Source organism: Palaemon carinicauda, chromosome 31 (genome assembly GCF_036898095.1).
Source record: "Palaemon carinicauda isolate YSFRI2023 chromosome 31, ASM3689809v2, whole genome shotgun sequence".
Classification (NCBI taxonomy): domain Eukaryota; kingdom Metazoa; phylum Arthropoda; class Malacostraca; order Decapoda; family Palaemonidae; genus Palaemon; species Palaemon carinicauda.
In genome coordinates, this window is record NC_090755.1 from 86,650,754 (window position 1) to 86,656,753 (window position 6,000).

Here is a 6,000-nt window from a genome sequence, read left to right on the forward strand (position 1 = left end):
TTAATCTTTGGCACCGTCGTTCAATTAGTTCATTATGCATGTTGCATAAGATTTTTCATAACTCTGACCATCCTTTACATTCAGATCTCCCTGGACAATTCTATCCTGTTCGTAATACTAGGCAGGCAGTTAATTCTAATAGCCAGGCCTTCTCCATCATGAGGCTCAATACTACACAGTATTCCAGAAGTTTTACTCCAGCTGTTACCAAGTTGTGGAATGGTCTTCCTAATCGGGTAGTTGAATCAGTAGAACTTCAAAAGTTCAAAGTTGGAGCAAATGTTTTTATGTTGACCAGGCTGACATGAGTCTTTTTATAGTTTATATATGACATAACTGTTTTTGACGTTGTTAACAGTTTATATAGGACATATCTGTTTTGACACAGTTACTGGTTTTAGAATGATATTTTGTTAATTTATTTTTCATTTATTTATTTCATTATTTCCTTTCCTCACTGGGCTATTTTTCCCTGCTGGAGCCTTTGGGCTTATAGCATCTTGCTTTTCCAACTAGGGTTGTATCTTGGCTAGTAGTAGTAGTAGTAATAATAATAATAATAATAATAATAATAATAATAATAATAAATGGAGGTGGTGGGCAGAAGAAGAATGACAAGTCTAAAGCTCAGGTGAAAAAATAAATGAATGACATGAAGGAAAATGGTCTAAGAGAAGAAGATGTACAGGACAGAGGAAGATTTAGAAGGCTAACTAGAAACAGCGGCTCCATGTAGAAATGGGAGAAGATGATTACATTTCACGAAAAATATTTACTCCAATTATCAGAAAGACATATAACTGAACATTTGCGAGAGAGTTACAAGGATTTTGGATGTCTCAAAGACTTTTTAGCCCATCCGGGGAGACTCCATTTGCTCTTGGGTAAAGCGAATTAGTTTAAACGTTTAAGTTATCAAAAACATATAACAGTGAACATTTTAGACTTACAAGGAGTTAAAAGGATTTTGGATGTCTCAAAGACTTTTTAGCCAATCCGCGGAGACTCCATTTGTTCTTGGGTAGAGCTAATTAGTTTAAACGTTTAAAGAGTTACTATGATCTTGTCTAACTTAATCTTGAATTCGTTTACCGTGTTACTGTTCACTACAACCGCTGGAAGTCTGTTCCATGTATTTGCTATTCTGTGTGTAAAGAAATTACCACAATGAGTGGTGATGTATCTTTTCAATTCCAGTTTGTATCCGTTCCCTCTGGACTGATTTGTGTTAAGCGTGAATAGATTGTTGTAATCTACATTTATTATTCGTTTAAGAATTTTTGAATGTCTCTATTAGCTGGCCCCTTAGTCGTCGAGTTTGTAAAACAGATAAGTTAAGAGATTAATGTCTCTATCACCTGGCCCCTTAGTCGTCGAGTTTGTAAAATAGATAAGTTAAGAGATTAATGTCTCTATCACCTGGCCCCTTAGTCGTCGAGTTTGTAAAATAGATAAGTTAAGAGATTAATGTCTCTATTACCTGGCCCCTTAGTCGTCGAGTTTGTAAAATAGACAAGTTAAGATTTTAATGTCTCTATTAGCTGGCCCCTTAGTCGTCGAGTTTGTAAAATAGACAAGTTAAGAGATTAATGTCTCTATCACCTGGCCCCTTAGTCGTCGAGTTTGTAAAATAGATAAGAGATTAATGTCTCTATTACCTGGCCCCTTAGTCGTCGAGTTTGTAAAATAGATAAGTTAAGAGATTAATGTCTCTATCACCTGGCCCCTTAGTCGTCGACTTTGTAAAATAGATAAGTTAAGAGATTAGTGTCTCTATTACCTGGCCCCTTAGTCGTCGACTTTGTAAAATAGATAAGTTAAGAGATTAGTGTCTCTATTACCTGGCCCCTTAGTCGTCGAGTTTGTAAAATAGATAAGTTAAGAGATTAATGTCTCTATTAGCTGGCCCCTTAGTCGTCGAGTTTGTAAAATAGATAAGTTAAGAGATTAATGTCTCTATTAGCTGGCCCCTTAGTCGTCGAGTTTGTAAAATAGATAAGTTAAGAGATTAGTGTCTCTATTACCTGGCCCCTTAGTCGTCGACTTTGTAAAATAGATAAGTTAAGAGATTAGTGTCTCTATTACCTGGCCCCTTAGTCGTCGAGTTTGTAAAATAGATAAGTTAAGAGATTAATGTCTCTATTACCTGGCCCCTTAGTCGTTGAGTTTGTAAAATAGATAAGTTAAGAGATTAATGTCTCTATTACCTGGCCCCTTAGTCGTCGAGTTTGTAAAATAGATAAGTTAAGAGATTAGTGTCTCTATCACCTGGCCCCTTAGTCGTCGAGTTTGTAAAATAGATAAGTTAAGAGATTAATGTCTCTATCACCTGGCCCCTTAGTCGTCGAGTTTGTAAAATAGATAAGTTAAGAGATTAGTGTCTCTATTACCTGGCCCCTTAGTCGTCGAGTTTGTAAAATAGATAAGTTAAGAGATTAATGTCTCTATTACCTGGCCCCTTAGTCGTCGAGTTTGTAAAATAGATAAGTTAAGAGATTAATGTCTCTATTACCTGGTCCCTTAGTCGTCGAGTTTGTAAAATAGATAAGAGATTAATGTCTCTATTACCTGGCCTCTTAGTCGTCGAGTTTGTAAAATAGATAAGTTAAGAGGTTAATGTCTCTATTACCTGGCCCCTTAGTCGTCGAGTTTGTAAAATAGATAAGTTACAAGATTAATGTCTCTATTACCTGGCCCCTTAGTCGTCGAGTTTGTAAAATAGATAAGTTAAGAGATTAATGTCTCTATTACCTGGCCCCTTAGTCGTCGAGTTTGTAAAATAGATAAGTTAAAAGATTGATGTCTATATTACCTGGCTCCTTAGTCGTCGAGTTTGTAAAATAGATAAGTTAAGAGATTAAAATGTCTATTACCTGGCCCCTTAGTCGTCGAGCTTGTAAAACAAGTAAGTTGAGAGAGAGAGAGAGAGAGAGAGAGAGAGAGAGAGAGAGAGAGAGAATCAGCCCTTCATTAGAATATTTTTTTAAATTAACATCAAACGAAAGATGTCAGGTCACGGGGTAACTGCCCTTTTGTAATGGACACCTCACCTGATGTTTATCTACCAACCATATGTTGTGCTTAGAGAGAGAGAGAGAGAGAGAGAGAGAGAGAGAGAGAGAGAGAGAGAGAGAGAGAGAGAGAGAGAGAGAGAGGTGAGCGAACTTCGCTGGCAATTACTGTCATGGTGGGTGTTAAATGAAACATCACCTTTTTTCCTGATCATACATCTGTCGGTGGCATTGTATACGGGAGCTGTCATGATTGTTGAAGACAGATCATGTTTTTATAAAAGTAAATTTTATATTTTCTATAATGACGGACTTACAAAAGTGTATTCATATCATAAGCTTTATATGTTTAAGAGGAATTTCCTTTTAAATCATTTTCAAGATATAATTTGCTATGAATAAATATTGGTATTTTGTTATCGAAATGGTATAAGGCAAAACAACATTATCAATAGATTCCCCCAACGCTTGAGCGTATACTCAGGCACACTATTCTATCTGTTTAATTATTTCTTCACTGGGCTATTTTTTCCCTGTTGGAGCCCTTGGGCTCATAGCCTCCTGCTTTTCCAATTAGGGTTGTAGCTTAGCTAGTAATAATAATCATAATAATCTTTATTCATAACCAAAAGACCTGTTCTTAACTTAGTTCAGCCACTGGCTTTCGAAGTTACGTAAAAGACAGATTTTTTAGAAATTTCCAAATTCTGAACTCATTTTACCAGCTTGATACGTACACATTTTCCTCCAGTTAATTAGAAATAAAAAAAGAAACTATTCAGACACCTTGGAATATTCTTGACAAGATATTAGTGATAGAAGAACATTATAAAACTGTGAGATAAAGCGGGAAATTGAGAAACAGAACTGTTGACAAGGGAGTCAGTAAAGGAGAGAATCTTGAACCATAACAATTCAGTGAGGGGACATGTCCTAAATGGGAATGATAAGCCGCTCTTCTAGGAGGACACTCCAAAATCAAACCATTGATCTCTAGTCTTGGGTAGTGCCATAGCCTCTGTACCATGGTCTTCCACTGTCTTGGGTTAGTGTTCTCTTGCTTGAGGGTACACTCGAGCACACTTTTCTATCTTATTTCTCTTTCTCTTGTTTTGTTAAAGTTTTTATATTTTTATATAGGAGATATTTATTCTAATGTTATTCTTCTTAAAATATTCTATTTTCATTTTCTCCTTTCCTCACTGGGCTATTTTCCCTGTTGAAGCCTCTGGGCTTATAGCATCCTGCTTTTTCAACTAGGGTTGTAGCTTAGCTAATAATAATAATAATAATATTAATAATAATAATAATAATAATAGTAATGATAATAATAATAATAATAATAATAATAATAATAAATAATAATAATAATAATATTATTATTATTATTATTATTACTATCCAAGCTACAACCCTAGTTGGAAAAGCAAGATGCTTTAAGCCCAGGTGCTCCAACAGGGAAAAATAGCCCAGTGAGGAAAGGAAACAAGGAAATAAATAAATGAAGAGAACAAATTAACAATAAATCATTCTAAAATAAGTAACAACGTCTAAAACAGACATGTCATATATAAACTATTAACAACATAAAAAAATATGTCATAAATAAACTATAAAAAGTAAAAATAGTAAAAATAATAATAATAATAATAATAATAATAATAATAATAATAATAATAATAATAATGCAATGTCGGGGAAAACAGTAAAACTTCCGATAGGGTCAAAAGATGATAGGATTAACAGCCTCCTACCTTGTATTTCGACGCGAATGACCAGAAACATAAAAAAAATATATAAACTTTTATACCCGAGCCTTAAAAAATGTCTAGATATTTCGATAGATCTGCACACACGTAGATTCAACCCTTTTCCACCATCTCCCTTTCCTAATTACAACTCGATAGTTCGATAATTTGAGAGTGAGTGTGGTTTCCGAGTGTACCTCGTAGGGTGAATATTCTCATAAGGGTGTGGTTATTTCTTCTCAACCCGGCTATCGTGAAAGGATATGCAGAGTGTATGTATATGTATATGTATATATATATGTATATATATATATATATATATATATATATATATATATATATAATATTATATATATATACATATATATATATATATTTTATATAAATATATATACTGTATATATATATATATATATATATATATATATATATATATATACTGTATATATATAATATATATATAAAAATATATATATACACATATATATAGTGTATATATATAAAATATAATATATATATATATATATATATATATATATATATATATATATATATACACATATATATATAGTGTATATATATAAAATATATATATACACATATATAGTATATATATATATATATATATATATATATATATATATATATATATATATATATACATATACATATATTTCCTAATCCTTATATGAAAAATACGTAGAAATATGTTTTATACAGTGAGATTAATGACCTCTTTAAGAATACTATGACAATCACAAATTGTGGTGCATGATCACTGAACTCTTGTTATAGATCACGTGTCTTAAGTCTGATAAAATGACGTGTTAGAACTCTATTGGTGTCAGTATAACTCCATCACAGCGGAGATTACCAGAAAATCTAACAATAACTGACAGAGCAACATTGCAATTGCTTGTTCCGAGGGGTAAGTAGTATTTCTCGAGCGATCATAAGAACAAGTATGTACTCGTGGGAGAGTATCGGGCTGTGTAAAGTGTACTCATGAATATTTTCATAATAAAGTGGAAAAAAAAAAAAAACCATGTTCTGATGTCTCATTATCCGCTGGCACTTTCATTAAGGGTTATGCCCATCAGTCCTCCATATACCTTCATTATTATTATTATTATTATTATTATTATTATTATTATTATTATTATTATCAACTGCTAAACTAAAACCCTAGTTGGAAAAGCAGGATGCTATAAGCCCACGGGCCCTAACAGGGAAAAAATAGC

The 6,000-nt window shown here is 32.8% G+C and overlaps 1 protein-coding gene across 1 annotated transcript in view; it reads right to left on the minus strand.

Moving 5' to 3' along the window:
* LOC137625047 (uncharacterized) overlaps nt 1-6,000 on the minus strand; it is a 159,165-nt gene that overhangs the window by 45,413 nt on the left and 107,752 nt on the right. The window lies entirely within an intron of this gene.